Here is a 20,000-nt window from a genome sequence, read left to right as displayed (position 1 = left end):
TGAAAAAAAGTGAAGAGCGATGAAACAAGATACATGTATTGCCCTGAGGAGGATAATCCTTATACCAGCAAGACACTTTTTTGTCACACCTGGTGCAATTGCTTATGTTAATTTTTTTCACACAAATGAGTTTGCAAACGCAGTACGATGCGGTGTATATTATAAGCAGAATGTCTAATAAAGACATAACCTGTCTTATAATCTTAGTGCATGGCACCTGGTTTAACGCAGGCAAAGTATGAGTCTTCTCAGGAGGCTTGTAGCTTTGCTGAATGCTCTAAATGAGAACTAACCCAACATATCTGTTTTTAGCTTCTTCCCAGGTTAACAAATAAATAACACATCTAAAACTGAACTTTCCCCGTTGACGACTACTACAACTGACCGTTTTTACCGCGATTATGAAGAAACTACAGGTATAACAACAATATTTCATTAATAAGATTCATTTTAAGGACATTTAAAACACATTTGCGTACTTCTTTGGCGCCTAGTCAACCCGCTAGCAGTTTCTATACAGAGAGTTCGCCTGGTGTGACAACGGCTTTCCTGCTAAACTTAAACAAACTCATTCCATGGCCAGAATGATAAGATGTTTCAATAACTTACAATGTAATTTGACATTAAAAAATCAGTCACCTTGTAGGTTTTGAGATTCGTCGCCTGCTTAAGTGGACATATACAATTCACCACTTAGTTTATAGTCCATTACATTCGTGGTTTGACAGGGGCACCCAACGAGAATATAGTTCAAAACCACTTAAACATAGCATTGTTCAACGTATTTTAGTATTTAAACGGTAGATATAGGCATATTTTTATCCCCTAAAAATTTTTCATCTGTTCGGATTTCCTAGGTAAAAGTCTAGTGATCTGAAAATTATAGGGATCAAAACTTACCTTTTCGAAAATTTCAGCCAGAGAAAAGGCTCCCGAAAATTCTAGGTGAGGCAGGCAAGCAAGAAATTTTACAAGAGAAGTTCCGAAAATTCTAGATCTCAAATTGTCTTCCGAACAGATATTTTCCGAAAATTGACGTTGGGTGCCCCTGGTTTGAGGCAAAAAGCTTTTGACCCTTTATCACATGAACGCGATAATGACAATCATGACTGGTATCAGATTATCATGACAAACGCTACCGCCTTGGGATGAAAAGACAGAGAAGAGTTTTTAGCCTGCGATACTTTTGGTCAGCAACAATAAGGATGACGATGAAGATGTGCCACTCAGAAATCCGAGTGTTCATTTGCAGGGGTCGAACAGACTACCTTCCGATTACTTTTTTGGATGCTCTAGCACTGAACTGTAGAAGACTCAAATTTTTAAAAGCTAAGGCTATTATGTGCCTGGCTTAAATTTCCATGTCTGGAAATTTTATCATCCTGATTTTCATGATTTTATATCTTAGCGTAAATAATATGTAATATGTATATAGTATAGCGTATAATTTCTTGTTACATATTAGTTTCATTTAACAGATATCTATTAAGTTTTATTTAACAGATGTAGAGCTACTCTGTAGAAATGCTGTTAATAAATCGTTATTATTATTATTATTATTATTATTATTATTATTATTAAAATTATTATTATTATTATTATTATTATTATTATTATTAAGCCCAGTTGGCCTTCAAAACGTTTCCGTGACTGATATGGTTGTTTGGTAATATTCAGTGGTTTAATTTCGATTTCCACAAACTTTTGCCTCAACCTTTGATCCATTTTTAAAACAAAGGCAGGCGGAAATCCAGTGTTCCTTGTTTTTTTTAAACCACAAAAGGACAAAACGTTGTTCGTTTCATCTAAGCCGGCAAGAGCAGATAGCGGTCATATTTAACTTCAAGTGATAATAAAACCGAGAAAGGAATTGATAGTCCGTAATGGCGACTTGATTTCCGACTTCGAAGTCCAATTAGCACTTATTTAATGGAGCGTTCTTCCAAATTTATCTCGAAAGTGAGAAAACACGCCCACCATTTTAAACAGTTGTTCATGCGCTCTTTTCAGTTGCACAGAAACAAAAGACGCGGAACCAACATTACGTAACAATTTTTTCGCGAGTCATTTCTTAAATGGATTCACTTTCTCTGTTAATTCTTATGAAAACCTGGAAATATGCGAGGATATCTACAACTCTTTACCATGAAGTCTACGAATAAATGGCAAAACATTATCAGGAAAATGAATCCGTGTAACTGGCAACAAAGTTTTAAAGAAATATGACCCGATTTTGATCGAAAGGAAGTGATGATTTTTGACAGACATTTCGCAATGTTTCTTTACCTAAAGGGCTCAGTATTATGCATCGAAAAAGGCGCTTGGAAAACACCAGCCATTCGGGCAGACGTTGCAGCCATACTTTCAATTATCAGGAAAAGGGATTATCCGTGTGGAAAAGAAACACGAAACGCAGATCAGGCATTTGACTTTCGCACCTGTAGCTTGGTCGAAAACCGGCCTTAATTTTTAATTCTAGCTTTTCATTATGTTTTCTATCAAAGACAAATTGTGGCTTGCCTGAATCGCCACGGGTGTCAGAGCAAAGCTGACCTTACCCAGCAAGATGAAGCAAAGATGACACAGCCGGATTGTGCGGTTGCAGTGTGTGTGATTCAGTGAATATCAAGCTGATTGTGATGTTCAGACTAAACTAACGTTTGATAAGCAAAAGAGTGAGGGGAAAAAAATGTAGAGCCCATATTTATAATACGGTGAAATTTCACCCTTTCAACCAAACTTGCAAAGACCCGGATTGTGCAGAGAGAAACAGCACAACCTAGACTTGATGGAGGCCACCAGTCGGCTATTTAAAAAGAGAGGCGGAGCGCTTAATTTTCAGAGCTAAATGAACCCAGTGAAGTCGCCAAACCGCCTCCATATATACATTTAATCAGTTCCAAAAGAGTGCTTTAGACTGATAAGCGTTGAGGTTTTATTCTTGTGTCGATCAAACGGAACTCCGAGCAAACGGAAAAAGAGGGTAAAAACTGGCAACGAAGGTTTAAGGGAAGTCATGACTTTTGACAGACATTTCACAATGTTTCATTACCTATAAAGGGTTGAAATTTGCATCGAAAACACCAGCCATTCGGGCAGAGGTTGCAGCCACACTTTCAGCCCGTTTAACAAATACCAAATATTGTTAGCTTTAAAGGAATAAATAGCCTTTTTCTTTACTTAAATACCATTATTATCATGCATCACCAAGAAACGAAAACCATATCGTCTTGTACGTATTAAGTTTCAGTCAATGATTTTTATTGCAGCGAGTGTGAAAAAATATAACGTTCCCTTTTAAATAAAATAAAGCAAAACAAAAATTGGGAAACTCTGCAATAGCGGAAATAAATAGAAGAAAAGAACACTGAAGCATTCTAGAATAGCAAAGATCTTACGATTTAAATAACAAATCTCTTCATTTCATAGGGTCTGTAAACCTGACTTTAAAACCTACTGCATGTTAAACAAAAATAGTACTTACGATCTCTCCTACGCTTGATTATGAAAACTTCTTTCTAGGATACTGCAGAGTGACTGCAATCTGTTATTCAGCTCGAAGACATAGGGCACTTGGACGATACGAAGTACCTTTAGATTCGACAATGCAGAAAAGGGAAATGTTACCAGCCGGCTGGGATATGTGCGAATCGTGCTCTCTACAAGCTTTCAGATCTACGAGCTTTCATGAAGACACAACAAGCCAATAACAACTTCCGTGCTACTTATGAGATTCAGAAACATCAAGACATAAATGCTGGTTATAAATTATTTAATGATGACATTGAAACTGTAATCCACTCTATATCACTTATAAACCGCTGTTTCGAAACTGAACTGCTGCGGTGAATAATCGAGAATAACACCGAAATATCTACACCTATCACAAATATCCGTGTTTCCTCCTTGCTTTTTTTACTGGTGAATATGGAATCGGATATCAACGAAAATGTTCTAGTTTAAACTGAAGGCCTTGACCGGATATCGTGCAAAATGAAATTAACGATTCGAAGTATTATCCCAGATCGTCACGGTTACCCAAAATTCTGATCTGCAGAATTTCTTACACACTCCAAAAACAATACTAAACAACAACAAAACAAAAAGCACGCAACTGCGATTGAAGCAGCCATATGCCATTAAACTGAATTTGTTAAATATTGTTTTCGTCCAAAATTTGTAGTCAATAGCAGTCGGGTCTTACAGTAAAAGAGAGAGATCTTTACACCAACCTTTTAAAAGTAAAAGAAATGTTATTAAAACATCTATTTTATCTATAAACGCAATACACAAGTACAGATTTGGCAAATAACATGATTCGCTGAGACTGAGGATTTTTCTTAAAAACAAATTTAAATGTGGCCATTCAAATTTTTGTCAAACGACGGATTCTATTGATTTTCTTAATTAACTAAATGTACTGCAGCAGACACCAACATGGCGCCTCCATACTAAACTCTACAAATTTGAGTAATAAATTTCGCCGAATAAATCAAATATGGAATATCGCACAGACCTGAGACTTGGAACGGTTGTTTATTTATTCCTCTTCTATAACATCTCCATTTCTTGACTCAATTACTTAAATGGTAAGCGATTTATGTTTTCACTTGCGTGACGTGCAACCAAAGAATCTCTCATTTGAATCTCTCAGCACCAAGGAAAAACAAACCCTGTGCAGAGTGACACAGGTTCCCCAAACTGAAATTGTTGAATCACTATAAGCTAAAATAGACAGAGTGGGAGCAAAGATATGAACATTCCATAAAAGTTATTTCTTAACGTCCTTGGGAAATGGACTTACATACGTAGGGCAGTTACAAAGGACCACTTCAAGGGAGTGACACGAAATTTGTCTTCTCCTTTGTAAATATTTTTCTTGTCCATTTGTAAATAGCTTTTAATTGTCGTCAAGGTGTTCAGTTTCCTTTGATTCAGTTCTTTAATTATTTATCCAATGTAAACTAAAACTCTGGCATATTTTTCGTTCACGGGATAAAATTGGGATCCAGAGAAGCGCGACTGGTACTTTCTGATAGTCTTAATATCGCGGTGTTCTCCAAGGGACTCCCATCGACTTTCGCCTCAGAGAGAAAAGGAAGAATGAGATATTTTTCATGCCTTTATGACAAGCATCAACCTGGCGTTTGACATACGCCGTTTCATATTAAGGCGATGGCATAAAATCCCTCTAATACCTCGAAGGAGACACTAAGTTTTATCTTATCTCACCGAACCAATCCCAAAAGGGGAATCTTTGTTTACATTTTTTGCCTCATTAGTACAAGGCTATCGTTTTCTAATCACTCAGCCGAGATTAAGGACGGTGCGTACTATTGTTATTGCGCATATGTTCTGCGCATCTTCAGATACTCGGGTTTCCTATCGGTCATGCTAATTAATGCAGGGATATTTTTGCGCGGTTTAAAACTATGCAGAGAAAGTAGATCTTCGTAACTACTCTTGGTATCCAAAAAGAAAATTGGGGGCAACCATGCATTCTTTAAAGATAACTAAGCTTCAATTTGAGAAAGAGCGCCATACATTGTTTTGTATTTTAGAGCTTTTTACAAGTATTGTTCATGAATTATCTTTGAAAAATGCGTTGTTACCCGCAATTTTCTTTTGGGATTTCGTTAACACTTGTTAAGATTCACCTTACCTCCATAATCATAAATCGGGGCAAAAGTAGGTATCGTCCTTAAAGAACCTTACTCACCCAGTTTACATTACGCGCCCATATTACTTCGCCATTTTCAGGGTCCCCGAAACTCTGAATTCTATGACTGTGTAAAGTAATCTGTTTCCATCGGACATCAAATGGGCTTCATAATTCTGTTTTCCATTGAAAAATAATATATGTATTTTAGAATTTGAGTTTCTAATATTATTTATGTATTACTTGCCCTTCGCAACATCTTATCGAGGGGAGACGGAATCGTTGTTGAAGCATCTGCTCTTGGAATGACAGCGTAGAGTACCGAAATTGGGAATTCTTCGATTAACGGCTGGAATGATCAGAATTAATGTCATATCATTTCTGGAAAATGAAGAAAAACTTCTTGGACTACACTGTAAGGAATCACGAACAGCAAATCCACCGTAGGATCGATAATTTTGTTAAAATATTGTTGTGCGTGTCTACCGCTCAGGCTGCCGGCAATGAGCAAAGAGGCAACTTAAGTCTTCAGCAAACATTTGAATACTAATCTCCATCACAATCAGTAAAAAGCTTTTATCCATTGCTGTTGATTTCATTTTCTCGCTTATAATAAAACTGCGTTTTGTCAAAGCAAGCTTGTGTGTGACACTTTCATTCTTGGTCTGGAAATGTTGAAAACTATAGAGGTCAGAAGGTCAGCTTGGGCTTATTTACAGAAAGGAGAAATTGTTGTTGGATTCAACACCCGTTTGAAGACTAGGTAGACTTTAAAAAGAAGAAATTTTTGGAATGTAGAAGAAAAGCATTTCATGTAATGCTACAACTGTGTATTGCGCGCGCCATACTGAAGAAACTGTCTTTATTTGACTTTATACTCGCACTCGCGAGTCGCTAACCGCTCGCATTAAGCTTATTTATCAAGTACCGCGCTAGCAGCGAATTAAGCTATCTCACCTTGTTGTTTCCATTGCGAACGTCTGGGGTATAATACTTGTGGGTTGCTTGTTGATTATTTATTAAGGTCCAGCTAAAAGTTCGAACAATTGCAACTTAGTACCACTCATAGAAATTGTATTTCCCTCTTGAATTCACCGCAGACGTAGCTCCACGCTTCGAAAGCGCTCGAAATGAAGGTATTCTGCTGTTTTTCTGATCGAAATCCAGTTAAGCGTTTTTTTCTATTTTCCTGACAAAATTGTTCTAATTTTTCTCTCGAGTGCAAAAATATCTCAACGAAAACTTGCCCATATATGGAAGTGTAGACGCTCCAAATTCCCGGATAACAAGAATAACAAAGGCACGCAATGCAAAGTGGGTGAGTAAGTTTCTTTAAAGCACTGAATATTAAAAGCGCACTACATAATGAGCTATCTCTGAAAAATTGAACCCGATGTACCAGATAAAGTCTGAGCTATGATGCTTTGATTTTTCGAAATTTTACAACGAATCTATATGGGATCAATAGCGCCTTTGCCCCCTTTATCAGTCTATGATGACTATAAATAACTGGCTCTGTGTCAAAGCTAAAAGGAAAGTTCTTTTACCTTTTGAACGGTAAATTTGTTAAGAGCATGATGTTTTCGTGAGAAAACTCGTATATTGAATGAAACAAACAACGACGTGAGCAAAGATTCCCTTATAAATAAGTGAAGGCCAACTGTGATTACCTCAAGAGTTAATCAATAGACCCTTTCAAGGTTAACGCCGCCATTTTGCCAGGAGTGCAAAACAAATGGGGCGAACGCGCGGCCAAGGGTAAAATGCAAATGTCTGACTCGTAGCGTTGCTACTTTCCGTGCGGAAAAAAACTACGAATGCACATCGCACTGACGTATTTTTGTCGCTGAAACTATCCTGTTTGACTCGTGTATATATTTTCCTACAATTTCAACGTTGGTGGAATCGGCAAAACATCCGTTTTGATGCCTCGACAAGCAGAAGAAGTTCTTCAATACGACGACTTCCTCGGTTGGACTGTCTCGTCGCTCAAGGATTTTCTTTCCCTAAGAGGCCTCAAACAAACCGGCCGAAAGCCTGAGCTTGTTGCTAGAGCGTTTGGTGCGTACGAACTCAATGCACCAGTGAAGTTCTCCGAAGAACAAATTTATCAGCAGATAAAGGAAGAATACTCTCGGAGGTTGACTTCAAATAGAATAAAAAGCGATCCAAACAACATACCTTATGACGCTTGGATTGATGACGGTAAATTGTTCGGTTATATTTTGAAAACCAAAGCTGTGGATGTGGAATATATTGGAAAATATAAAGACTAGAAAGCTTATTCGTATTGGATGAGTGGCTTTGTGGACACGAGCGTGTAAATTATTGAACCATGTCGCTATTTGCATTTTATGCTCTGGCCGCGCACTCGCCCCAGGTGTTTTGCAACCCCGGCAAAATGGCGGCGTTAACCTTGAAAGGGTCTATTGACGGCCACAACTGACCACGTTTATTACCTGTTCAAGTTCCGGTGAATAGCCTCTTGTATCGCCCCCTCATCATTTCCATTTTCATCAACAGTGAAACTGGATTTGCGGTAACATATTTTCAAGCGGCTCACGCCGTATTTGACCTGAAACGAAATACATAAGTGGCATTAAAAGAAATGCAACTACGACAGGATTGTTATTCACCTGGTTAGAGCAGTGGACTGAAAACGAATCGCTTTAGCCGGCATCCTGTCACATTAAAGGAGGGCTATGTCACGACAGTACAGTTCGCTTTGCGTAGTTTTACCAATTACGCGCACGTTCTCGCTGTGCCACCTGAAAATTAATTTTAATACAACACATGACAAGAGAAAAATGAATGTCAGTCGAGCATACGAAATTTAAGTTACAAACATAAGCAGGAGCCCATATTAACCCTCTGAGTCAACCCTTTCCCGTATCTTTCTATTTTTAGAAGCACCTCGCAGGGGGCTTTAGTGGGTGCTTTCACAATAGCCAATCATAAGAGACCTACAGTCAGCTACTTATTACATCACATACGTCAAAATATAGTAGTTCTAAAAATAGAAAGATACAGGAAAGGGTTGACTCAAGGGTACAATACAAATGGAAGCTCCGGGTAATGGGCTCCTGACAGATAAACTTGGAAAAACTGTTAGGATGAACAGTTTTCAGGAATCGCTTTCAACTTTCTTTAATTTTGATCATCCCAGACAGGTGCGGGATTGGGGAAAACTAATTTATTATATAAAAAAACGAGGCATTAGACAATGTGCTCATTTGATTTTTTCAACGTGCAAGGTGGTTTTCTGCAATGGGTCCTTTGCAGCTGGCGATCGCATAGTACAAAAACCGCCATACTGGATAGCAAAAAATGAGCACTGGGACATCGAAAACAAAGAGAAATTAAATTAAGTCGCTTTGTTTCAGATGTACCAGTGCGCAATTTGCTCTTCAGTATGTGATCGCCAGCTGCAAACTGAAGGCCCATTCCGCACAGTGGTAGAGTGGCCCATCTCTGCCTTTTTTTGTATTTGCTATTTTATTGAAACCTTCCTGTCGATGTGAAATTAGTTATTTTTATCTTTCGCTTGATTTGGTGTACAGTTTCCATTCCCTTTTGTGACACAGACCCTTTTAAAAGTGCTTATATCAAGAGTGAATTAGATTTAGGGCTGTCCACAAGGTACTCCAATTTTCTCAAAAAGTTGCTCAAAAATTGCTCAGAAGTTGCTTTTTTTCTATTTTGGTGTAAGAGGCTGATTATTAACTAAAATCAGGAGACCATTACCCTGAGCTTCCATCTGTATTGTACCCTTGAGTCAACCCTGTCCCGTGTCTTTCTACTTTTAGAACTACTACATTTTGACGTATGTGACGAATGTGCCATATGTGACTGAGAACATACCTGAAGTGGTTCACATACAACACATACGTATGTGACGTAATAAATGGCTGACCATAGTCTCTTATGATTGGCCAATGTGAAAACACCCAGTAAAACCCCCCTGCAAGGTGCTTCTAAAAATAGAAAGATACAGGAAAGGGTTGACTCAGAGGGTTAATATGGAAGATGGAGGCTCCGGGTAATGGGCTCCTGCTAAAATGAAGATGTTCATGAAGAATTTCGCTTTGCATAGATGCCAGATACATATTGCATATTGATTTCATTATAATTGTGTGTAAGTTTAAGTTTTACATTGCTATCTTCTCTCAACCCACATCCCAAAATCTGATTCTCTTTATTGGCGTCCTCATATTACAATTATTACTAGATAAATAATCACATGATGGTATTCAAACAAACGTTGCTAATATACTTATTTGATACATAAAGTATCTCTAGACGTACAGGACTCATTTGCTATATAAAAACATATTCTTGTCTTTGAACTCCTTAACTCTATCACACGAGGACACATTTGGATCGACTGAACCACGCACGTTTCTCTTCTTTTCCGCTGGATTAGTTTGCACCTTTCTTTGCCAGGAAATAACAGCTTTTTCTGGAGTACTCAACCTAGCTCCAGCACTAGCTGCTATTTCTAGAGGATCTGAATATTCATCATGGTCACTCGAGTATGGACTATCATTCAGCACCGCCATTTTGAATTTTTTACCATATCCGCTGACCCTTGTAAAACTACCACAGGCAGACTACCACTAGCCATACTCTCCAGAGCAGGGATAGTGTCGGATGTTTGCAAAAGGTATATCAAAGCAACCAATGTCCAATATCAGAACTTTAATAGGCGCTTTGAAGTTGTGAAATGTCTTAAAAAGAAAGAAACCTGTTCAAAACAGAAGATTGTTGCTCGAAATCCGAATAGTTGCTCGAAATCAGAAAAGTTGCTCAGAAGCGGCCGAGCAACTTATGGACAGCCCTAATTAGGATTAGAGTGTTGTTATGACATTGGTGGGCTCCCCAGCACAGTCAAAAATGAGTCCATTTTTTGAATACCCGTTCCCGCGAAAATCAGTTGTAATGTCCCTGAAAAAAAAAAAAACACGGCAGAAGCAGTCACGCGTGACATTGCTTCTTCTGATTTGGCGGCCCTTTGTATGATTCGCGTGCAAAGTGTATCTAAAAATAACTCCATTTGTGACTGTCTTGGGGCAAGACCGCAAAGTGATAGATCAATACTTTTATCTAATTCACTCTTGCATTTATCACATATGAGCATTTTTGCTAAAGCCCCGTCTACATGAGCAATTTTTATGCGACAATTTTTATTTGCTCGTGAAGACGACGAGGAAATTTGGCTAACTTTTGTGTCACAAATGTATCTGCTGAAAAGCTGGCGTCTTAAAAGTTGTCAAATACGAAAAATTGCTTGTGTAGGCGACTCATAAAATGCGGCAAATTTCTGCCTCTTTGAGAGTACCATTGGAGAACGACCAGGCAACCTCGCCTTGTTTCTGCGTTATCTCTGATGTCCAAAGGCATTCATTGCTGACCCAGTAACTGCGAATTGTCAACAATTATTTGTTGTGCTATCTACACGATCAAACGTATTTGCCACATAAAAATTGCTCGTGTACACCAGGCTTAATCACGGTAAACATCCTCTAATCTTGGAGAAAATTCAATGATTGGCTCCCATCTCATACCGTCGCCTTCAAAAGGTCACGATGGGTCCTTTACCTTAAAGATCATTCGCGCTCAAATTTCATTTATCTCACTGTGATGATATTGTCTTGAAGATCATTTTTAAGTGATGGGCCGCATAAACGACGCAAGAACAAGGCCAATTAAATATCATGTAAAAAAAGTGGTGACAAACATATAATTGACAGGCCTGTTTTTAATGTTGCAACCGGTCTCCCTCTCAAATTAATCAATACAAAATACTATAATTTGTAAATACTGCACTTTATTTTCGGATGTACTGAGCTCCACAAGAAATTCCGGAAGATCCTACTAAAAATTCGTTTTAGACTTAGAAAGGTTATCACCGTTTTTTTCCTCCATGATGTTAATTGCCAAAATGATTGAAAAGGAACTTTTACGGTACCTTTTTGAAAATGAATATTAATTCCTTGTCTTTTCCTGCAACCTATTCAGTACTCTTACCAACACAAAATCCGCGTCTGTGCCCTTTCTTCAGTCTTGGTTCTTTTGTTTCCCATCCTATACCCTTGTCAGCAGCGATCAGGCAAAGCCATGGATCTCCAGGAGTATGCATGGCCACTCACCACTCAAATCCTTACCTTACCACCTATTAAGAGGAAAGCCGGGATGTAGTCAGTTTTCAATTTCATATTTCATACCGGTTAATGTAAACATACATCTTTATACAGTTGAAATCATTTTACGTATAATACATGTGTTCTTAATAATTTCAGAAATTTAGTGAAAGATTGCCCATATTGGTTAATAATTTTTCTTCTTTTTTGTAAATTTTGAGCCAACTTAATAAAGCTTTAAAAAAGTGAAAGGTTAACAGTTGCTTGCTTGTTCAAAAGCAAAGGCTTTAACTTTGGTATCATTCTTGTAAAGGCGTTCTTTCAGTTGACTGGATCCTGGTAGTTCTTACCGCGGTCACATCAATGCGCTAACTGGTTTGCCAGGACTCCGAACTCTATTGACTTGCTTCCAAAATGGAGACTCCAATTGCCAGAGCAAAATGGCCATTAACTCAAGATCAATATACCGAAAGTATACTTCTTTACTAAATTCAAGAGTGATTTGTAAAGTGATTTGTAATGTGGAGAACGGATACATAAAACGCGAAAGGAACCAGATCCAGAGATTTCACCTTAAGATAAAGGGTCATCTCAAACAAAAAATGATAAAATGAGGGCCTTGCGTACTGGCAGGCAATTGAGGGAAAACACCACAACCGCCAAGGAGAATTCTATAACACATCCCTTTCCAAAACCCCAAAGAAAATAAAGGGGTCTTTGTACTTACCAACGGCGGTTTTCTCCCAGACATAGGAAACGTTACCTTAAAGCCACAGCTGAAGATAATCACAACAGGTTTCCTGCTGATATGTGAATGCGAGTTTCCCTTGGTATGTGTGATGACTTGCAATTATCTTTCTAATCAGCGCCATGATACTGCTGCACTGCCTGCACGTCTAAGAACCGAGGATTGATTGCTCGACAGTTGACCTCATTGGTTACGTTTGCTTCATAAATTGGCTTAACGCTTTGAAATTACTACATGATCGCACAACGAGTTATTCTAGTCGTCAAATAGCCCTCGAGAGAACAAAGCTCGCCGAGTTTTTGTGCGAGCATCACTTGTTTTACTAACAACGGATTTCCTTTTCCTAGTAGTTCTTGCTGTTCCAGCTGTGGACCTTAAGTTAAAGGTAAGAGTCTAATAATTTTTTGACTTGGTTTGATAGTTTTACAGAGCCCTTTTTCGACTTGAGCTGTAAGCTTGTTATTCACACTGGAAATACTGGCTTCTAGCGCCCCTCTATTTCAATTTCGTTATCGCCGATGAAATAAAATCGAAGTACTTTTGTGAAGTACAACGGACTTGATTTATCAGATTGGTCAAGATATTCATAAGAGTATAACACGCGATAATTATTAAGTTGTGGGAAGATTTTGGACGGGATCAAGACAGGAAATCTTGGAGACCACACTCTCTATCCCATTCCAGTTCCATATTTCGTTTTATCAGAAAATATTGAATTTATTTCCTCGACTGTGAACACTTGGTTTGGATCAAAGGACGACACGACATTCCCATGATGTGGAAAATTAAATCGCGTTTTGATTTAGCTATACGATCATTTCGCAACGAAATCGTGATAATCTCTTCCGAGAAGCTTTAAAAATCCGGATTGCTAAGCCTTGGGATTTGATATGTCAAAATTGACATTTAATATGCAGTCATGAAGTGTGTCCTCTTAAGATAAACACGAAATAAGTTTTTTGCCTTTCTTCAGTCAAACCCGGCCGGCTTTTTGCGGTTAGAAAGGTCAATGTTTCCGTAGGTGGGGAGGGGTTGGAGGCAGGGAGAAGGAGTCATCACACGCCTTGGTAAAAAGCTATTAGAAGTCAGTTGGTAAACACACTCCGTATACCGTCATAGAAACCTTACACATGCGTACATGTCTCATCCATCACGACCCCACAAGCTTGGCAGCTTTAACTCTTATCGTGTATACGTAAAGGCAAAATTTTTCATCCATCATTGGCCTCATTCGTACAACTGCTTTTATCTGTTCTATGGGAGCTCTAGACGATAGCATGACAACGGTAACTCCACAATTCCCTAACAACGGCAACGCCACGAATTAAATGAAGAAAAAAACCGTGCTGCATGCTGCGGCATGCATTTTGGTACATTTCTTCTCACCCCTTCGTCCCTTTTTGGTCCCCTGTATCGACCTGTAAAGTCTTACGGTGGGCAGACACGAGGGGTCATGTTGCAGCGGACAAAAAGGTGAGGCGACATGCATTAGGGTCGTGTAGCGGGGACATGTAGCCGGGACAAAATCACAACATTTTCAACAAGTTGAACTTCATGGGACACGTCGAGGGGACAAACTAACCCCCAAATTGGCATTGCACAGTTATAAAGTGTCAGTTCACACGAGGGGACATGTCACTGCAACATATCCCTGAAACATGTACCCGCAACATTTTCATGTGTGTGAACATCTTGTGATTTTGTCCCTGTTACATGTCCCCGCTACTAGTTCCTGCTAAATGTCGCCTCAGTGTACACTACACAAGTTTTTTGTCGCTGCAACATGTGCCTGCAACCTGACCCCTCGTGCCTGTCCACCTTTACGCCTGCTAGGATTCATAACAACGTGAAAGCTGCAATTTTTAAGATTTTGACAACATCGTGAGAAAACAAAGTCAACCTATCGTTTTCTATATCTACTATATTTGCTTCAATGATTCTTATCAATCCAGCAGTTGGACAAGAAAACATAATTACTTTAAGCCAACTCATGAATACAAATGATAGACAAAATATTAAGATAAACAGACAACAAGATAACATTTACAGGAAATAGTGTATTTATATTTAGAGAGTGAGTATAAGGACCATCCAAATAGCAGTGGCTGATCGCAACAAAATACAACTTTCACGTAGCATCAGAAAGAGCTCGTTTTTCATGATAAAAATATTACTCCATGCGCTGACCTGAACAATTAAAGAGTTTAAGAGTTAAGTATATGTAGAGTTCAGTCTTAGGGCGCTCTCCTTTTGTCAGAACTGGCCAGCCAGACCTGTCAATTTGCAAAGAAAATTCAACAATTCGAAGGAACACTTGCATGCCAGGAGCGCATGAGTAGGAGCCTCCCAATGCATTATATCCTTGAGTCATCCTTTGCCGGTATCTTTCTATTTTTAGAACTAATCCTTTAGTAGGAAACTCACATTTACAACAATTTACATCAATTTGCAAAATTGGCATACATTGTTTTTTGCTATTTTTGTCTTTGTTCCACAAAAACTTTATTCTGATTGGCCACTGATTCTAAACAGTGTGCGCAAAGCCGAAGAACTCATAGTGTTCTAAAAATAGAAAGATACGAGCAAAGGTTGACTCATAAGAGCGTGTATGAGAGAGGCAAGCTCCTACTCATGCGCTCCTGTTGCATGCATGATAATCCTCACATTATGATGGAGAAATATATATCATCCTGCATGGAGTTTTGTTAATTTGAAGCCGTTGTGGAGTTAGTCCTCCCAAATGTCCGGTCTGGCCGGTCAGTTCTGTCATATGGACGCCTCCTTAGTGTGTTACCTTATGAACTCACAGCAAAAGATAATTCTCTGGGGAAAGAGTTTCAAGGGCAAGAGCCAGTAGTAGGTTACTATGCCGACATCGTGAAACACGAACAAGATGGATAATTACAATTATTATTCATTCAAAATATTTCTCCGTTTTTGATTGGTTAAAACCACACGCATAATTCACCATGACCAGCTGCTGTTCACCAAATTTGGAAAGAAACTTCGTCATATTGAATCAATGACGTCAAAAGTGCAGCCCGCTGCAGATTATTGAACCATTGACCGAAAAAAGCTGGGGACGAGATTGTGTTATTTTTGTTGAGCAGAAGAATGGCTGCGAGTAGGTTTAGAAGTTTGAGCGAAGAAAATATTTTGAATGAATAATAAAGCAATTATTGAATTCGGCTTTCGCAGAATATGAAGATTTCTGCAGATCTCGGAGGTTGGTATCCACCTCGGCCTTCGTGGATAACACCCTCCTCGACCTGCAGAATTCTTCATATCCTATTCAGCCTCAGTCAATAATTGCTAAATCTTTGATGTACGATGGCCGTAAGTAACATACCCCCTTCCCCTTAATAGTCTACTTTATGACCAATTATAGACCCCATCTTTGTCAATTTTGGGTAAATGTAATTTTAGCGACCCCAACTTAGTCACTGTCTGTTTATGAATAAACCTTACATAAAGACTTTTCAATTGTAATTTCAAAACGGAATGTAATGCGACTAGTAAATATTAAATCAACAGTGCTACAGTTCTTTCTGTAACAACTTTTTTTTACCGCAAATCTTTCCATTTTTAAATCCCACTAGCAATATTTTTTTTTACCCCTAAAATCCCGACAATTTGTAACCCCATTATAGTCAATCCAGTCGTGAAAATGCGACCCCGTCCAGCGGCACATTTCCATTAGACCACTAATAGGAAGTACCCCGTGCAGAATTACACCACAATGCAGATGAAAAGAATACCTCACGTGAAAATGAAAAGACTTTTTCAGAAGAGAGGCTTAGTGGTGAAATTTGGGAATTAGCACGCATAAGCCTATACTAGTTAATTATTTTTTTAACAAAAGGTTTTGTGTCGAACAGTGCAGACAAATTACATCATAAACACTGCACTGTGCATGATTCTGCATAAATTATGCCTTTCAGCAAGTTATACCACGTTACTGTCACTCGTATCGGTTCACAAATCAGGCGATAATAGCCCTTTTTTCACGGTTAGTTTTTCTCATTTGCATTACAGTGTAAATCTAACGTGGATGCAAGACAATTTCGAGTTAAAACTCCAAAATAGCCCGAAATTGCCTCACATACATGCTATATTATATCGTCATGCAAACGAGAAAAACTAACCGTCAAAAGGTCTATCGTACAACTATCACATAAGCTGATAGCGCACGTGATATCTGACATAAAAATGAATCTCTGTAGTACTCCACCCTCGTTACCTGAGCAATCGGACGGAGACGGTTAAAGGTTACACATTGACAGATTGCGTAAGGACTCCTACCAGACGTAATTTTGGATAAGAACAGCTTCCAGCAACTACAATCGATAAGAAGCCTTTAATAATTGGATAAATGATTTGTGATAACAAATGATCCGTGTAATTAGTCACGTTTTTATTTCGAAGTAAAGGAAAAAAACAAAAACCACGCATGAAATTTTCAAAATAAGTGTTTCGAAACTTTGGAGCAATATTGAACGAGAAAATTATGAAAAGCTCGCTTTGACATGTTTTTGGTTCATCCTGATCATTTCATTTCTCTAATCAGCTGAGCTGTTTAATTTCACATGAACAAGGACACGTCAGAACACTAGGGTAATCAATAATAGTAACAATAGCAATTACGTTGTCGGAGATTCTGACGATTTAAAAATACACCTACGGAGCAATAGGAGTAAGCGAAGCACAGCTGATAGCAGGGTCATCCAACGATAATTTGTCAATCTGTTCTAAGAATTTCGGTTCTACGTTGCCAAAGAGCCATGTATTTTATTACTAAAAAAGCACCTTAAATATTCGCAACCACTGAAAAGTAGTCCCTTACGTTTTCGGAAGGGATGTTTTTTGCAGATTTCCGGATGAGCAAATGGCTTGGTGGGAAGTTCTTAGAAGGTAACGTTTCTGAAATGAAGATAACGTTCCCCCAATTTTTCGAAAATCAAATTATTGTAGGTGATAAAAACATCTCTTCACGCGGTCTTTATACATTACAAGGAGCCTAGAAATGCTTGATTTTATCGTTGGGTGTCCTTGTAATGTATTCAATAATCCGCTTGTGTTATTGTGTCACATGCAAATAAGGTTCTTACACTTTTGAATCTTGTCCTCACGATTTTATACTGTAATTATGTCTATGTATTCCTATTAGTCTTCGGTGCCAAGGACTCTGCTTCGTGTCTTAAAGTTATTGTCTCTGCTAACCGGCAATCAGCATAGCTGTAACAAAAGGTTTTCTCGAAAACTCATGACGAATAAAGAGACAGTCATTCCGCCTGACAGAGCTTATGCGTAGTTGTCAAGAACAGTTAACAATGGCTCGCCGAACTAACGTTTTGGTCCACATTTCAGCTTCTTAAGGAAGCCTCTCTCGAAGGGACATGGTAAAATTCGCCAGTTATAACATGGGACAAACAGTCCACCAAATGCAAAGTTTGTATGAAAATTTCGCCGACAAATAACTTATGCCACATTTCTTTGAAATCTGCACGTTTGAATTTAGGAGGGCAGGATTGAAGGGGAGCAAGAATAGCCGGCAAGAAGGCTCTTTGGTGTTGAAAATGGCGCGCGGTCGATTTATAGGGGCTTGATTACTAGTTTCTGAAACTAGTAACCAAGCACTTTTTAACACAGACCAATCCTAAACCCGGACACTTTTACATTTTACCTAAAATAAACAAACAGGTAAATCTCGGACAACCCACAGTTATAGCAACAGCCACCCCACTGAAAGTCTTTCACAATTGGTCGACTATCATCTTAAACTCCTGGGCCCGGTTGTCCGAAAGCCGATTAACTTAATCCAGGATTAGCGTAAACTTTTGTTTCATGTTTTCAACTTTTTGGTGAAAGTTTCTTTTGCTTATTTCTGTTTTTCAAGATTGACTTCTTCTAATGTAAAGTTTTGCCGAATGTCAGCGTTGAACAGCATTGGGGAGTAGAGGAATAAACTACTTAGTTAATATATTAAACTGGGATTAGCGTTAATCGGCTTTTGAACAACTGGGCCCTGGTTCACAACACTCAGTCATTTATTAAAGACCCCGCGCATTTTCTCAACAATTTTCAACACCTGGGACAACTACCTGACAATGCCGCTCTTGTTACTCTTGACGTGTCATCCTTCTACACCAACATTTCACATAATGAGAGCATCGACGCGTGTCGACATTTTCTCAATACCCACACCAATTCTACCATCAAGACTCAAACACTCAGTGACCTCATACGTATGATTCTCACTATCTTTCCATGGCAAGCACTACTCACAAATACACGGTACGTAACCGCTATGTGTACAAGAATGGCCCCTTCATAGGCCAACCTTTTTCTTGCAAAATTTGAAACCAACGCTTTAACCTACGCTCCTCACGAACCTCGCATATGGTGGCGCCACATGCACGACATCTTTATGGTATGGACACATTCACTGGAGAACCTCAACAATTTCACAACCTACCGCAACGGAATTCACCCTACCATGAAATTTACATGCAACCATTCGTTTACATACCGTTTTTAGACGTAAACGTTTCCATCCCCGTCTACGGTACAATTACCACAAAAACCTATAAAAAAACATCGATACTTCTTACATTCTCCATGCCACCCTATACACACCAAACGTTCAATTCCCTTTAACTTAGCTCTCAGACTTCGCCGTATTGGCTCCACAAACGAAACATTCACCCTTCACACCAATGAATTCATCACATGTCTCCACCAACGTGGTTACAATCTCCACTTCCTCAAACAAGAAATAAGACGAGTACACAACATTGAACGAGACCAGGCACTTTTACCCATAGTACTCCTACCGACACACTCAAAAAACCAGAACGTGTTCCCTTTGTTATAACTTACAATCCAGCTCTTCGCTCCATTATTATTCGTAAACACTTCAACATTCGTACTCAATCGCCTCGTTGTCACGTGCACAATGTATTCAAAACTATTCCTCTTGTAGCTTTTCGTCGTAGTGCATGATTTAGCAACCTCAAAAACTACCTTGTTCGTGCCAAACTACACGATCCCACCGCGCAACAAAATCAACCTCGGGGTTCTTACCGATGTGGCAACTGTTCTACATGCTCCTATATTACAGACGGACAAATTAGTTATACATTCCATGCCACAGGCGAAACAAGGCATATTACTCACAACATAAACTGCGATTCAAAAACTGTCATCTACATGGTACAGTGCAATTGTTGCTTTAAACAATACATTGGAGAAACCAAACGAATACTAAAAGACCGTTTTAACGAGCACCGCAGACCATTCGACAAACCAACCAACGTCTCCAAGCCTACCACAGTTACAGAACACTTCCTCGCCAATGATCAAACCGACAACGACATTTCATTTATTCCACTCGAGCTCATTCATTCCAATCGTGACAGTGTACGCAAAGCAAGAGAAGCATATCTCATAAACA

The 20,000-nt window shown here is 38.9% G+C and overlaps 2 protein-coding genes across 11 annotated transcripts in view; one reads left to right on the top strand and one right to left on the bottom strand.

Moving 5' to 3' along the window:
* Positions 1-11,807, bottom strand: part of LOC138043520 (5-hydroxytryptamine receptor 4-like) — a 35,865-nt gene extending 24,058 nt beyond the window's left edge. The window contains exons 1-4 of one of the 10 annotated variants that reach the window (XM_068889831.1): positions 7,841-7,978; positions 6,617-6,689; positions 5,720-5,835; positions 3,485-3,675 (exon numbers count right to left, since the gene is read on the bottom strand). The gene's annotated coding sequence lies outside the window, so the exon portion shown is untranslated. Of the gene's footprint in view, positions 1-3,484; positions 4,459-4,516; positions 4,534-5,719; positions 5,836-6,616; positions 6,821-7,840; positions 7,979-8,118; positions 8,235-11,686 lie in introns of those variants that run through there. The other 9 variants (XM_068889835.1, XM_068889833.1, XM_068889829.1 and 6 more) reach the window with 9 other exon arrangements.
* Positions 11,808-12,851: 1,044 nt separating this feature from the next.
* LOC138043502 (RYamide receptor-like) overlaps positions 12,852-20,000 on the top strand; it is a 17,022-nt gene continuing 9,873 nt past the window's right edge. Inside the window, exon 1 of the mRNA XM_068889797.1 lies at positions 12,852-12,932. The gene's annotated coding sequence lies outside the window, so the exon portion shown is untranslated. The remainder of the gene's footprint in view (positions 12,933-20,000) is intronic.

This window comes from Montipora capricornis, chromosome 3 (genome assembly GCF_036669925.1).
Source record: "Montipora capricornis isolate CH-2021 chromosome 3, ASM3666992v2, whole genome shotgun sequence".
NCBI lineage: Eukaryota > Metazoa > Cnidaria > Anthozoa > Scleractinia > Acroporidae > Montipora > Montipora capricornis.
The sequence above is the reverse complement of the archived record's forward strand: the minus strand, read 5'-3'. Positions and strand labels throughout refer to the sequence as shown.